This window comes from Elgaria multicarinata, chromosome 10, assembly GCF_023053635.1.
Source record: "Elgaria multicarinata webbii isolate HBS135686 ecotype San Diego chromosome 10, rElgMul1.1.pri, whole genome shotgun sequence".
Lineage (NCBI taxonomy): Eukaryota > Metazoa > Chordata > Lepidosauria > Squamata > Anguidae > Elgaria > Elgaria multicarinata.
The window spans coordinates 28,013,044-28,029,542 of NC_086180.1; the positions used below are offsets into that span (position 1 = coordinate 28,013,044).

The 16,499-nt window shown below is 39.9% G+C and overlaps 1 protein-coding gene across 1 annotated transcript in view; it reads left to right on the forward strand.

The window, feature by feature from the left end:
- The first annotated feature begins 3,118 nt into the window (after window positions 1–3,118).
- TET2 (tet methylcytosine dioxygenase 2) overlaps window positions 3,119–16,499 on the forward strand; it is a 91,110-nt gene continuing 77,729 nt past the window's right edge. Inside the window, exon 1 of the mRNA XM_063135309.1 lies at window positions 3,119–3,249. The gene's annotated coding sequence lies outside the window, so the exon portion shown is untranslated. The remainder of the gene's footprint in view (window positions 3,250–16,499) is intronic.

Sequence of the window (16,499 nt, forward strand, 5' to 3'; positions counted from 1 at the left end):
GGAGGTTCTGTTGTGGATGGAGTCCAGGGTGGCTGAAAAAGCACCACCTCTCATATGAACCACCCTTGGTTTTAAGATCTTTGGGAAATGTCCTTCTTTCAGAGGTACATTTGGTGGTGATGCAAAAGGGGGGCCTTCTCAGTTGTTCCTCTCAGGCTGTGGAGCAACCTGCTCAGGGAGGTTGGCTCCCTCTCTGCTATCCTTTTACTGCTGTTGTATTTTTAATTGTCACATATTTACAATACAATCCTATACATGTCTACTCACTTAATTCAGTGGAACTTACTCCCAGGTAAATGAGTACAGGATTGCAGCGTTAGAGATCATCAGTAGAATCAAGTAAGAATGCCCAGTGTATTTTTTAACATTCGTTGTGGTTTCCTTGTTATGTTCTGCAACAAAATATTAGCAGTGCAGTCTAATGCATATTCTAGACTTTCTAATTTACCTGTATGCCACCCAGGGAACTTCTGGTTATCAGGTGGCCTGTAAGAAATAAATAAATAAAATTTCTACTTAGAACAGGGCTTACTCACTGATAAGTGTGCATAGGCACTGCAAATATATTAAAGGCATAATTCATGCTGGCTGGGGAATGCTGGAGTTGTAGGACATTTTTCTGTCTAAACATTCATAGGATTGTACCTTAAATCCCCAAACTTAATCAGTTAAAATAATAATAAAATGAGCAATCTACACATTTTAAAATGCACAAATTACAAAGCAGCAGAGTATTCTTAGTTGCAATTTAGTTGCAACTTCATTTTATTTCAATGTTTCTTTTTGTATATCGTATGTCCATTTCAATGTAACATGTTTCATTTTACAATGACTACATGTTACCCCATATTTCACTGTTTGTGTTCCAAGTATTGGATTAACCTTCTAGACATTTTCTTTCTCTTTGTTTAAAGTTGTAACCAACAGTGGTTTATTGCTTTGCAACTTCAAAAAAATGTGGTGTGGTTTTTTTAATAAGTATGTTTCAGTAGGTAGTCCAAGCCTATGCAGAGTTAAACATGCCCATTAGCTTTATGATAGAATTGAGCTGTTGCGTTACTCTCTGAATCAAAAGCATTAAAAGAAAAGAGACTTCAATGTTCCCCTTAGTTTTACTGTTTTTGTTTTTTATGTGCTAAATCTGTTTGTGTTGACTGGTTGCAGAAAAGTGCAATGAAATGTAATAAATAAATAAATAAATAAATGAAATTATTGAGGGGCTGGAGCATCTTCCCTATGAAGGAAGGTTACAACAGATGGGATTGTTTAGCCTGGAAAAAAAGGAGGCTAAGGGGTGACATGACAGAGGTGTGGAGAATGTGGACAGGGAGACATTTTTCTCCCACTCTCATAATAGTAGAACCCGGGTTTATCTCCATGAAGCTGATTCAGGACAGATAAAAGGAAGTACTTTTTCCACACAGTACATAGTTAAACTATGGAATTCACTTCAACAAGAGGCAGTGATGGCCACCAATTTGGATGGCTTTAAAGGGGTATTAGACAAATTAATTGAGTATCAATGGCTACTAGTCCTGGTGACTATATGCTACCTTGGGTATCAGAGGCAGTGTGCTTATGTACACCCATTCTGGGGAACATGGGTGGGAGGGTGCTGTTGTACTCTTATCCTGCTTGTGGGTTTCCCACAGGCAGCTGGTTGGCCACTGAGCAACCAAAATGTTAGACTAGATGGAACTTTTTTGCCTGACCTGGCATGGCTCTTCTTACGTTCTGCCTAATGATTTTTACGGGAGTTGTTTTTCAAAACCTCAGGTACAATGTATTGTGCACGTAGGAGACAGAGCTACACCTTGTGTCAAATCATTACCATCCCATCATCGTAACTCTATATATCCCTCTTCTGCATTTATATCTGGCAGTTAATGTGCCCCATCAGTTATCAGTGTACTTCAGTACCGCTATAAAGCAGTAGTACAGATCTAGTGATAAAAGGCCACAACAGATATATTTTAAATCTGTGTTGAGAAGCTACATCTTTTTTATTTTCCATTTTTATTCTACAGTGGGTCTGGGGGGGGGGGGGGTCGATCTGGATTTTAAACTCCCTTAACCCCCCACAAACACGCTATGGTCCCAATCCATATGAGGGGGGATTCTCTAGACAGAACTGCTCATCACACGGATGTAAAGCAATGCCTGTCTTGGCCCTCTTTAGAGACGAGGCGCGCGGGAGAGGGGGCGTTCCCAGCAAGGAAGAACACGCGTGTCACATGTTCCCTCGTGCACTCACATGGCCAGCGTAAACAGCAGGAGTTGCGAAGAGGACTCCGCCGACTTTTCCGAAGTTCAGCGCAATAGACCTTTAAAAGAGACACCGAACCCTCCTGGACACGCTGCCAGCCAATGGAGCCCGAGAGAGCCCCGAATATGGAAATATCGGAGGCGGGACCTGCGCCTGAGACGACGCTGGGCTGCCAAGCCGTCGTGCGAGCCTCTTCCCCTTAAAGGGCCACGGGGAGCGGGATGCGCTCGCGCTCCCCCGCCTCCCCCCGTCCGCCAACCAGGAAACAACATCTGTTAAGAATGACAGCTCCTTGTTTTGAGCCCTTTGTCTGCAACCGTGTCACGTCGTCGGGGCTGCAGGGCAGCCGCAGCGCTTGACGGGCGACGGCTCTCCGCGCGTCCTGCTTTTCCGCCGTGCGTTTCGGTTCCTCTTCGGAAACTCCACGCCGCTTTCTAACTAAGGCGACCCTCAAGCCCCTCTCTATCTGGTCCGCCTATTGTACACAACCCAACCCAGTGGGGAGCGGGTGCGGGGATAACAGCCAGCCAGCCAGCAGCATTAAAAAAAGAAAAGAAAAATAATAATTAAAAGCAGCCCACGCCTTTGTGTGGGGAATTAAGCCCTCAACCAGGAAGAGAGAGCTACATTTCTCCAAGCAGGGAGCGCCGGAGCTGGCTGGCCCGCCCGCCTCGGCGCTGCAGGGGAAGAGCTCGTCCAACCTCCCCCCGCCTGCCCGGCCGGCCGCCCGCCCGCCTTTTCCCGGTGTGCTTTCGGCTTCGTTCACATGGCAGTCACGTCCGCCGCTGGGAGCGACGCTGAGGCTTCATAGAGTGATGAGCGAGCAGACGTCAAAACGGCCCTTATGAATATTGATGCGGAGGCTAGGCTGCTTTCGTAAAGGAGCAGAAGGAAGCAAGATGGCTGCCCTTTAGGATTGGATAGAAGGGAGACCAGATTGCTTTGGCTGGATTCTACGCGGCTGAGGGGCTTGCTGGAAAGAGGTCAGAGCAATTCTCTCTTCCTTTCTCTCACTTTCTCGTTCTCTTGCTCTTTTTCTCCTGCCATTCCCAAACTCGTCTCTTTCCTCCTTCCTCCCATGGAGCTCCTTGGCATGACTTTTATTTTTTTTAAAAAAAAAACAAAAAAAAAAAAAACACCCCGCACAACTCTCTGCAGTTCCAAGTACAAAGAGAGAAGAAAATTACAGCTGCTGCTCCTCCAATATGGCTGACAAATAGATTTCATTTTATTTATTTTTTAAGCAAAGGATTAAAATAGGTTTCTGCATTCCCCCCTGTCTTTTCCTGTGCAGCAGTCGCCCTGCGAACTTCGCTTTTTTTAGCTATGTTCCGTAGCTTGGTTTGGGTGGCTTATTTTTTTAAAAAAGAATAAAAAGTATTTTTTCTTGAGAAGTAATTCTGTCTTTTTTAAAAAAAGTTATTCCTTTATCTACGTGCACTTCTTCTTTTCTCCCTCCGCCTCCCGCTTCGCCCTTTAAATATGTGTTTCTCGTTTATACACGTGCTGAGTTCTGAATCGAGTCGGCTTTATTCTGGGAAGAGACTCCTAAGTGAGGTGTGGGAGAGCGATCGTTTATTTAAAACAAAAATCAATGGTTGGGTTCGCTGAACAAAAGTTTAAAAGTACATCCTTTAAACTCCCTCCCCCCTTTTTTTTTTGTAAAGTGGAAGAGGGCATTTGTGATATTTGGGGAAAGCAAACTCTTTCTGGAGAGGTGCTTTGGATAGAGAGCATAGACCTTCTGTCTCGCCCCGGCAGATAGGTGTGTGTATGTGAATTTTTATGCGTAAAAGTCTGTTTTCTGGCTTTGTGCTTTTCATGAATCAGCTCTCATTTGGTTTGCCGGTGAGTGACAAGCAGACACAAAGGCAGGCGCAGTCCAAGAGGGAGAAAGGGGGGGGGGAGGGAGACAAGGGAAGAAGGAAAAAGACAGGGGGGATTGTGGAGTTTTGAGGACTACAAGGTCAGGGGTGCTTAAGGAAACTGAAGCTCCATCCTAGGGGAGAAAAAGAGCATTGGAGAGGAGATTGACATCACGGTTCCCTTTCTCTACTTAATTCACAGTGTTATTCTTTATATTGTTTTGTCATCCTAATGTCTATATCCCGTGATACTCAATGTGTAGCTCAGGACGAAGAAGAAAGACATCTTCTTTGTGTCGTTTTTAAAAAAATAATTGCCTTTTGACCAAATCAAGGATGTTAACCCCAAATCTACCAGGAATGTTCCAATTGGACAAAAAATGTTGTGTCCTGTTGGTGTATTTCTTTGATTTGAGCATGAAACATCATTCTAAACCTCCACTGGTGATATTTTGGATCTGCAATGGAAGCTTTTATAAAATTGTTTCTTGACCATATTAGCAAGTTTTCCCCAACACTAACAAGTGTTACATATATGATATTTCCCTTTTGTAAACAGATTCTGGTGGAGGTGGAGGGAGGTTGGTGCAGGGAGGGAGCTGGTGTGATCTTAGCAGGCTTCTACTAAAACATTCATTCTAATGATCTCATTCTTAGATAGATATATAGATATATTTTCCGTGATGGTGGATATGCAAATACAAAACTTGATACCATGAGATGTTAAGCAATGGAAGCAAGGGACTTGAGTTAAAAACTGTCTTTAAAATAAAATATGAAGAGAAATCTTCCCTCTGTAAAAGAAGGTCAGTGAGTGTTGTTTGTTAGCTAATGAGGCCATTGTATTTGCATTTTAATGGCAAGCTGCCATTGGAGAAAGGGGTGGCTAAGAAGGAATAGTGATAGCTTGTACATTCATTTGTGTAATTGCATGTGTATTCAATGATAACACTTTCAGGGGAGATCATGACCTGCAAAACAGGGCTTATTTGTTAAACAAATTCAGCAGATGGGTGTTAATGGTCAAGCATCATGAATCAGCTTCAGTTATGGGGAGGATCAAAAGGCAGAGAAACTCATATTGTGTGCCTGGTCTTTTTCTTTTTCTTTTTTAGTTCTACCTGTTGAAAGTTTCCTTGTGAATCTTTGCCATCCTTAACTCAAAAGTTAGCAAATTAATTTAACCAGTATTGTCCACAGGCTTTTTTTAATCATTGGACTGCTCTTGATTACATCAACAGTTTCTGTATAATCTTAAGGACTTCATATTTCCCCACATTGTTCTTTCCCTTTCTCAAAAATAATAAAAATAGCTATATGCATTGTTTCCATGTACCACTGGATAGGTTTCTAGATTATTATTACATTGTATGTTAATAACAATGTATGAAGAAGTACAGTGTTGTAAAGAACTTTGTTACAAACAAAATCAAAACTTTTTTGCCTATGTGACCTTTTGCCTTAATGGTAAACTTTCTTCTATAACTGCAAATTGAGTATTTGTTATTTTGTCAAGAGTATCTCATTTCTTAAAAAAATTAAACAAAAATTAAAATCCTCCAATATTTATAATGAGATAAACAAGCAGTGGAAGCTTTTGAAGAGAGCTTCTCATTTTCATTTGGGGAAACCCAACACAAGTTGGTTAGGAATGTATTGGTTAGGTTCAATGCAGTTTCCATTTATAGTATGTACAGAGCGGCACATCTCAGTATGCATGGCATACAATTGTCTTGTGTATATGCATACTTGTGCACAAAACATACATTCACTATAAGGATTACTGAATGGCTGGATTCACACAACATGACAACTTCCACTCAAAGGTTGAATGTGGGTTGTTGTGTGAAGCCAGCCATGCTAACAAATCATGGTTTGATAACTACAAACAACCCATGAAGAGAGCTCATGGTTTGCTGTTTGATTGTGAACTGTGGGTTGTTTGTGGTTAACAAACCATGTTTTGTTGTTGCAGCTGGGTTCACACAACACAACCATAAACCATGGATCAACAGCAATGCTCAGTTCAACATACTCAACCCTACTCAATCCTGAGTGTGAATTGTTTTGTTGTGCGAACCAAGTCAATGTATGAAGTACTACTCCAGCTTACATGAAAGCTAATAACCAATTAGCACCAATTCGTGAAGTAGCACCTGCAGTTCATAAATATATCATCTATATTCTGTGATAAGTTCTATAATGCAGGGGTTGGAATCTGCAGCACTTCAAATGATGTTGGATTCAAACTTCTGTCATGCCAGCCAGCATGGTCATTGGTCAGAGATGTTGGGGGTTGTAGACTTGCAACTTATGGAGAACTATGAGTATCCACCCCTGCTGTGACACCAAGCAGTCTTTTAAGGGAAAGAGTACCCACACAATTCCACAAAGTACTTAAATCTACACTTAGTTATAGGATAAAAGCTAGTGCATAGGATCATGGCCACATAGTTGGTATGTATACAGTGACCATGTTCAGAAGACATGCTTAGCCATGGTGGTTAAGCATTTTGAGCTAAATATTATGGCTTAGCGTGTCATGTGAATCTTTCTGAACTATGGTGGCTCTGTAACCATGGTTTAAACATGCTCACTAACCATTTACTGCAAAAGGGTTAGTGGCTTAACCATGGGTTAGCGTGTTGTCTGAACAGGCCCAGTGTATATAGCTGAATAAATTAAAATTTCCTTGGAGTCCCATTGCAGTAAATCCTAGCATAGTACATGCAATGAGAGGTTTATGTTATTGCATGCTGTGCTCTTTAGAAGTAATGGAGAGGAACTTTCTCAGAATATGAAGAATCTCTTCTGTTCTTAGTATTTGTTTCAAGGCCTTTCACTTTTCTGTACTGTCTTGTGTATATACTGGGAGAAGGGGACAATTAATAAATCTGTTACTGAAATGTTGGTGTTTTATCACTATTGTAATGTGGGATTTGGCATTTGTTGACTTTTGCTGAAGAGCTTGGAGAAGTAGTATTGCATAGATATGATGTTCCTGGTCTTAAATTTTATGACAAAAGTGTTGTGCTCAATGCATTTTTATGGCGAATAGATTTATGCAGTCTTTAATGGCAACCATGGCAGTGTAAGGTGACTGTAGCTGCAATTTATTTATTTATTTATTTATTTATTACATTTCTATACCGCCCAATAGCCGGAGCTCTCTGGGCGGTTCACAAAATCCATGGATCTTTCTTCTAAGTAAATGTGCTTAGTGGTATATTGTTCTTATTTGTGTTGATTTCCAAAATCATTGTGCCAAATCCCCAATGGATATTGGCATATAATCCCTGATGGACCGGTTAAACTGAAATTTAGATGTCCTTTTAAAAAGTATCTCTCTGTCCAGGGTTTCAGAAATGTAAACATGTATGGCAGTTTTCATTGCAGTATCTTTAAATAGTTATGCTACTGAGACTGTTGATTCCTCTCCCTGTACCCACCCCGAGATAACTTCAGGATACTACTTGAATAGGTATAGTGGCTTTGCAATACATAGTGGGGTGAATCCAGATTAAGCTAGTTTCACTTAAGTCCAAGTGATTTTATAGGAACTAATTTAGTAATGACTATTTTTTTCACATTGATTTCAATGGAAGCTAAGGAAACCTAAGTTTAGTTAACTTAGGTGGGAATCCTATATGCACTTACTTTGGAATAAATCCCATTGAATTCAGTGGCCCTTGCTTCTGAGAAGAACATGTATAAGATTGCACTGTTAGTCTGGATCCAAACCATAGGATATTCTGTTATATAGCCATGCTATATTCTCTTCTAGTGTGGTAGAGCAATAAGGGGGAATATCATCTAAAACGCACATTCTACCTAGTTTATATCTCTTAGAAGAATAAAGTGTATGCTCCAAACCCCACAATAATCCATGTTATCTTCAATCTGTCTAGGGCGTGGTTAGACAACAAAAGGCCCTCCAGATGTTTTGGACTGCAATTCCCAAAAGGCCTAGGCAGCATGATCAATGGTCAAGGATTACGGGAGTTGTAGTCCAAATATCTGGACAGCAGCAGATTGTCTACCTCACTCTAAGGTAAACTGAATATGAGGTATGTTATGTGGGCTGCCTTTAACCTATGTTGCCTCATGTTTACCAGCGGAAAGGTCTTGGAGGAAAGGTCTTGGCAAGTCCCAATAGTCCATAGGACCTTCATTGACCATGACTGTTCTAAGGTGATCAGGGTTATTGCTGAAAGATGAAGCTGTAATTCCTTTCTTGATGGCAAATACCCACAGAAAAAATATAGCCCTAACAATAATGGAGGAGGTACATCCACTCTAACAAGAGTAAAGTGTTGGTTAAAAAAATGTCCTCTACAGGACTTTCTTCTTGTTGTTATTTTTGAAAATAGCAAATAGGTTCCTTTCAAAATTTACCACTTCATTTTAAGATCAAAAAGAAGTATTCTTCTTGTTAAATCTAGAATTCACTAGAGGCAGCTTTGCCACCTTACCACTTGTGGTAGGAAATGTGTATATGCAATTGATAATGGGTTGTAGGCTACTCTGCCCTCAGAGGTTTCCAGCCAGCTAAAATGTTTAATAGTCTGACCAATATTTAAAAAACCCACAAAACTACTATCTGTGGGCCCTAACAACTAGGCTCTTCATGCAACTTCTGGAGGGTACTCTGGTCTTTGGGTTGATAGAACTCTACAGCTGAGGAGCAGGACCTCTCTGTGTACCCTTGAACTTCTAATCTGGTACATGCACGCTAACCTTAGTTTTCCCAGTTGTTAAGGATCATGGTAAGGCATAGGTATGAGATTTCCAAACCATATATAAGACTCTAAGGTACCCTAGGTAAATCAAGCTTCTTGACGTGAGCCTAGAGGATGATAGGAAGCCCATGTAGATAGGGTAACGATATGAAAAGGAGGACAGGGCTTCTGTAGCTTTAACAGTTGTATTGAAAGGGGAATTTCAGCAGGTGTCATTTGTATGCATGCAGCACTAAGTTGAGGAAGGCTGCTCTAAAGTATCTCAATGGATTGGCTACCACACAAAAGAAATGGCCCCAGAGTTAGAAGATTTGGTTTAATTCATGGTTGGTAAGTCTGTCAATAGCTGCTACTCGTGAATATTAAATATGGCTATTGTGCCATATTTGGGACATTATATCACTGACTACTAGATGTCCAAGACAAATCACAAGGAATGGCTGTTCCCAGCATACCATGCTTCTGAACTTCTCAGGTGCATCTGCTAGCTATCTTTGGAGTCAGAGTGAGTTAGTTAGATCTTTATTCTGATCACAGTTAGTATATGTTTTTTATGGGTGGAGGTAGCATGGATTAACCATGTCTGTTGCTACCTAGATGAATTCTGCTAAGAGGCATTTCAGTGTTGTAAAGGGCTCTACTACATCAGCAAAGGTGTTTTTCACAACAGTCACTGCTGCAGCATAGACTTTTAACACTAAGCTCTGCTCCAAGTGGTTCACTCCAACTGGTCCATCTTTTTTTAGGCTCATAGTTTTTAAAGTTGTTGTAGTGGTTTTAAATGTGGTTTTAAAGGTATGTGTATATGTTTTTGTGGTTTTTAATTTGTGTATATTGTTTTTGAGAGTCTTGATATTATTTAAACTGCCCAGAGAGCTTCGGCTATGGGGCGGTATACAAATGCTTATGATGATGATGATATATTATATTATAATAATCTCCATCTGTGCTCTTTCTCTCACTCCCCCCACCACCAACAACCACTTCGAGCCCTTCTTAAGTTACCAAGTTTCAAACTGAATCAGTGGTTATCTCGAAAACAATGCCAGAGAGCACAATCACAAATTATTTTGCAAAACAAGATAAAGTATTGATTTAGTTCTGCTCCCTGATTGCTGTGAAGGCATTTTGCCAATTCTGAGTGTTGTGACATCATCTAGAAAGGCTATTTGTTTGATCTGCTGGTTCTGAAACGCAGTGGGATGCATTATGAATCATAAAAAACTGACTGCAGTCTGAATCAGAGAGGAAACATATGACTGAATAGAAACTAGAGAGGGGGATTTGCACACATCCATCATTGCTCTATTATAATTTTAATCTGAACAGCAGGTAAGAGCCGGTCCATTTCAATTAACCTGAAGAAACTTGAGGGTGGGGATGTGGAAGAGAGAGAAATAGGTGTAGCACTAACTAGATGGGACAAGTATTTCTGATTCTCATTAATTCTACAGAATGCTGTATATTGTACAGAAATGTAAAGCACCTGAAAGATGGCTCCCCTGTGTTGGTATCACAATGCTGATTTCCATATCAGAACTGGGATGCCTGAATGGTAAGTGCTAATGGCTAATATAGTACTGATCTAACTTAGACTGAGCTATAAATCAGGAAGTCACAGCTCCTAGTCTTGCTTTTGCCATGAATTGTGGTCCCAGAGACACCATTCTCTCTGAGCCCCTTATAATAATACACATGAAGCTGCCTTATACTGAGTCTAACCCTTCTCAGTACTGTTGACACAGACTGGCAGTGTTTCTTCAGAATTTCAGACAGGGTCTTTCCCAGTCCTACCAGGAAATGCCAGGAATTGAATCTGGATCTTTTGCATGCAAACCAGGGGCTCTACCTTCTGAGCTGCTGCTCTTCCTTCCTACTGACCTACTTCCTGGATTCTTGAAAGCATTGGATTGCAGCAACAAAACGTGTGTATGTATGTGAAGAGCTTTGAACACTTACAGTGCAATCCAGTACATGTCTACTCAGAAGTAAGTCCCATTTGGTTTGAAGGGGCTTGCTCCCAAATAAAGGGGGGTGAGATTAAACCCTATAGGTGGTAATTATTACAAAAGGCAGTGTGTACCAATAACCAGAAGTTCAGAGAAAAATGGGAGCCTGGCTGATAGAGGACACAAGCTTACTGGAACCTGGCTGCACGAGTCATATTGAAATTAGGAAGATCTGATCTGCACAGATTACTGTGAGATTTTTAATAGTTGCAAACACATCTTTCCTCTGTCTCAAATTCCTTCTTTTAAGATTGAAACTAATTTGGAAAATCAAATTCTAAGAAAGATCAGAACAACTTTGAGAGGGGTTTGAAGGAAATGTATATTGTAGCCTTTTGTGAATATATTTCATCTTTCTCTGCACTGTATGTATTATTGTTTTTAATAACTAACTGTGGTTTTGGGAGTTGTGTTTTTAAATGCACAAGTTGTATGGTGTGAGATTTCTATTTAGGTTCTGGTTTCCACATCTTCAAGGTGCTTAAAAAAGGGCCATTTACTCATACATTTGATCTGTGCAATAGGATGCATTTAGCCCATGGACTAAATGTTGTTTGCCATAGTTGCTATGACAGTTGCTTACCATTGTGCTGCGCAAACACTGAATGGGTATTGGCTGGTGTGCAGGGTAAGAGTGCCTTGTTTATTCATAAAATATGTTAATCATCTTCCTGCCTGAAAAGCACTGAAAAGTAATGTACAGCAACCTATGAAAGAATGTGTGTTCTGATGTACAGGTTCCATGTATTTGTTGTGTTGTTTGCATCTGCTATGCTATACTATATTTTAGTTGTGGGTTGTGCTTTTATCCTGGTTGTGCTTTTTTATACTGTATTTTGTATTTGTGCTTTTAACCTGTTGGTTGTTTTACTATGGTTTTAATTTTTGTGAACCGTCCAGAGAGCTTCAGCTATTGGGCGGTATAAAAATGTAATAAATAAATGAAAAGAGTTTTCAGGCCTACTCCACAACTTGAGTACCAGGGAATGAATATTGTCTGGGGGAGCAAATCCTCAGATGAGCAATTTAATTGTATGATCTTGGATTTACAAAGAGTTCATCTGTTTTCTCCTGCTACCTCTTGGTTAGAAAGATATAATGGAGCTATGGAGAACTGTTGCAGAAGAGGTTCTTCAAATGCTTAGAGAAGTTAATGTCTACTGGAGAGCTAGCCAGTAGAGCACTAGCCTGTATGGCCAATGGTTAGAGATTTGGGGAGTTTTAGGCCAAAACATCTGAAGGACACGACACCAGGAGGCTGCATACCTCTGGCATAGGGTATACCCACCTGCTTAGTTTCTTGATCATTGATTGCTGCTGCTACTCCTGTTTGGAGTAGTCCCTCCTGACTGTCGTTGAAGTTCTGCATAAGTGACAGTCACAAGTATCATGCAACAGGAGCACAGCTTTTCATAGGGCATTGAGCACTGTGTGTAAGCAGTGCTTTACAGAGTGCTAGCATTTAACTTAGCACTACATCAGACTGCTAATGGGGCACCACAGTTTTCACAGATCTTTAGAGAGGAGTGTCATGCTCAGAGTACTGGGACATCCTTCAAAAGTAGTTTGGAAGATTGTCATTCATTCTGCATAAGAAAATGAATTTTCTCATCATAATAAAAACTAATCGAAATAGTTTTTAGACATACTTGTGCGATGTAAGTATAAGAGTTCTCAAAGCAGGCAACTTTACTTCAAGAAATGGGGGTGATTGATCTTACCAGATATTTTTGTTTGGGGAGTTAACTTGATACAGTACATATCTTAGAACTTGAAATTATTCCTATAACCATTGTTAAGAGTCACTATTTTGGGGTTCTTTTTTTTTCTACGCAAGGAAATCTAGTTTTGTTGAAATTCCAGGTATGTTACCTTGGAGTCTATGGCTGAAGTCCAGCACAATCGCCATGCACCCACAAACTAAGCATATTATGCAAGCCATGTGAAGGAAAGGAGCGGCACTTCCTTAACAGAGCTCTTGTAGAACTCTGTCTGCCATAACCTGGCAAGGCAATTCCTTAGCTTGTGGGACTCTGATTGCAGCAAATAAGTTCCTTTGTCAAGAATAGTATATTTCCTGTTGGTCTTGGTGTCCAGCAAATTAAACAGATTTGCTTAGGGTTGTCTCATTGCCTATATCTAAACAGCTATGAAATCGAGCATTTATTCACATAAGAAAAATGTGTGGAATAGAGGACATGAAGTGTAGACTTTTATGGTCACAGACACTTAGGTCTAGTTCAAACATTCCTATTCATTGGTTGATGACTGTCTTGTGTGAATGAGCCACCATAGAAGTATCTCCTTATACACAATTGCTTTTCAATGGAGTCAGCTCACACATTCTGTTACAAGACATCAAGTAAATGAGTGATGTGCATGTATGTATGAACCTGCCCTTTGAGACCATTTGCTGGTTAAAACAGTTGGAAAGGAGAAAACCAATAGTTAGACTTTACCATTTTTTCCTTCTACAGCACACACAAACACATACCTGTCAAATGTATTTTATAAGTGTGTGTGTGTGTCACTATTTAGAATGATTCATTACCTCTTTGTATTATTGAAATTCTATCTTCATTGAAGAAGAAGAGTGCTGTTCTGGAGAACACTTCTAACATAATTGGACATCTTGATATCCATGTATGTATTATTATGAATGGTAATGCTGCACTTATGCACGTTCTCTGCTAAAACTTAGGAAACTCTATGGAAGTTTGATACTTGCTCCTATGAAAGGCCTATGCCATTAATCTGTTATAACTGAGGGGATTGTTCTGTTGACTTGCCAGGAGAGTTTCAGGGAACTACAGTGAAAATACATCTGTTGGCTCGAAGCGCCTCAAATGATAGTGTAGTTCAGGTCTTGCACAACAAGTTAGAGAGAAGAAGTTGCCAAGCAGGCTGCAGGATATGGAAGAAAGGCATTTTGGGTGCAGCTATAGATACTCCTTCTCTTGGCTAAGGCCCTGGAATTATTCTTTACCACACACACTCGACTAACATTCTAGGTAGGTTTTTAGTCTTTGCTTTGTGGCTGACTTGTGAAACCTTCAGTAGAGTTCTATGTAGAGCATATTCTTTGAGAATTGATCCTAAAATATGATCAAATGAAAAAAATGTAGTTAACATTCTGTTTCAGTTTGGATAGCACTACAAAATTGGCATTGTGCATATTTTAGATCCTATGTTTTCTATGCTTTAAAGATAGCTCTACAAAAATATTGTGTTGGAGGGCATCCAGTTGACCCACTGGAAAGTTAACTTTGTAGACTGGTTGACCTTTTTATCATGGAAACATGGAAGACAGCCTGGCCTTGATTGCAACAGTTATGAGAAATAAAAAATATTTGTATTATTATTTGAGTCCTATTGTTTCCATGCAAAACCAAAGAAGCTAGGTCCTGCTCCAGAGTGCTGGATTGAAACAGCAGCAGGTAGAGGGGAAATAGATCTACTTTTAGAGCACCCCTCATCATCAACTTCCTCAGCAATGTTATCATGCTGGCATGGAGCTACCATTGTTAGCTTTAGACCAGGGATGTGATCCTCCACATGTTGTTGGACTGCAACTCCCATTATCCTTCACCATTGGCTATGCTGGATAGGCCTGATGGGTGTTACAGTTCACCAACATTCTCCATTCCTGCTTTGCACAAAAGCTTGCTTTTCTCTATGTGCTGGATCTGCCAGTTACTAGCTAGCAGGTGGTGCATTTGGCCACAGCACAAGGATTTGTACAGTTAATATCTAATTTATGGATGTGTGGCATGCTGTCTTTTCTGTTACAAGAATGCTACAGTCAGTGGAGGAAGCCAACATGTGAAAGTGCTGTAAGCCCATATGCTGTATACCCAAATGTTGGACTGCAACTCCCATCATTCCTCACCATTGACTGTAAGCTTCACATTGAGGTGTGATGAGCTTTCACAGTTGACTTAAGTGGTCTTTAAAAAGGAGTTGTCCACAGATGTTCAATCTCAGCTGTGGTCTTTATGAATATTTTCTAGATTTATGTAGTCCTACTATAGGCTCTGGAGGTTAACATTGGTGCTTAATGATATAAGGCTGCAATCCTATATCCACTTACTTGGACATAAGCCATTCTGAACTCAATGGACTTCATTCTGTGTTGATATGAATAGGATTGCTTTGCTGGTGATTTTAGAGTCAGAAATTGGCAACCAAAATATCTTATTCAAGAGGATAAATTGGCTGATGGCTTTTGATCTTTAAATAAATGAAATAACTGTTTATCCAAATCATTGGTGCCAAATTATCTGGCCTCAGCTTTCTGTTTTATTTCTAACTCTCATAGTTCAGTTAAATACCTCCGATACTACATTTATTTCAAGGAGAAATAAATGCTTCTGCCATTACTTTTAATGGCAGAAGAATTAATGTAGGACTTCAAGAGAAAAGAGTACCAATGAGATTTAAAAGTGTACACAATCCTTATCTTTTGTTACAGTGTCAAGATTTCTGCATGCCTCTGACAAGAACCCTTGTGCTGTGAAGTAACTACCCATTTAAAAATAGTGGTAAAGGGTTAAGGGTGTGATATGTCACTTAAACAAACAAGATGTTCCAGTTTCCCTGCTCTGAAACATATGTAGTGATACAAATCACCTGCCATATAAACATGATTCTCATTAATTAGTTCCAACTTAACATCTGAATGGTATCCTAGATTTAGGGTGGCCATGTGGCCTACTTTAGAGGGCAGTTTTCTATTTGAAGGTGTCCCCTATTAAAAGGCTGTCTCATCCAAAACAACTTAAAAGTAAAGCAGGGAACTTGAATTTGCCCATGGAAAATTAGCAGACTGAGGAGGTTCACAAGTCACCTAGTTGTAATCCTTCTCACCATTGTGGGATGTTTTGTATTTCTATTAAAATTGTAGTAATTATTTCTCCAATGTGCATACATCTATGTAAATTAGCAGATGCTAATTTTATGCAAACCTGTGTTTGGGGAGGTGATGTGTAAGTGGACCCCTATCTAGGTAGCTTACCAGAGCTCAAAAATAAATTCATGACGTTGAATTGTCTAGTTACTCTAATCATGTTTTCTTGTAATTATCCTGTTTGACTGAACTTGCATCCAAGTTAGTGAGTTTTGGATTGCAACTTTACAGTCTTTGGGAGTGGAAGGGGAGAGAAATGCATGCAGGGTGAGAGTTTCATAATTGCTCTGTACTAATGCTACAATCCCATTATTTCGAAGTAAAAGCACTATTGGGATCAAAATGACTTTGTTAGCAGTCAATATCATTGGGATTAGTCTAATAATCCTTAAATAGTGTCCCACCACTAAAATCTGAAACACTGAGAGTAAATTTCACTATCTTCATTCCAGCAACCACTGATGCCTAGTTAATTTTGCTTTTTAAAAACAACCTTTGTTTAGGAGGGCAGAACGTGTATCTTCTTGCTTGTATTAAGTACACTTACATTATAGTATTAAGTACACTTAAATTAACTTATCATACAGTTAATTCTGATTTCTTTCCTTGATGGTTAGCACACATTTTGGGCTTGTTTACAAAACAGGAAGGGCTAACTGGTATAGCAAATATCTGCCACTGTGATAGGGTACATATACATTTTGTGACATAGAC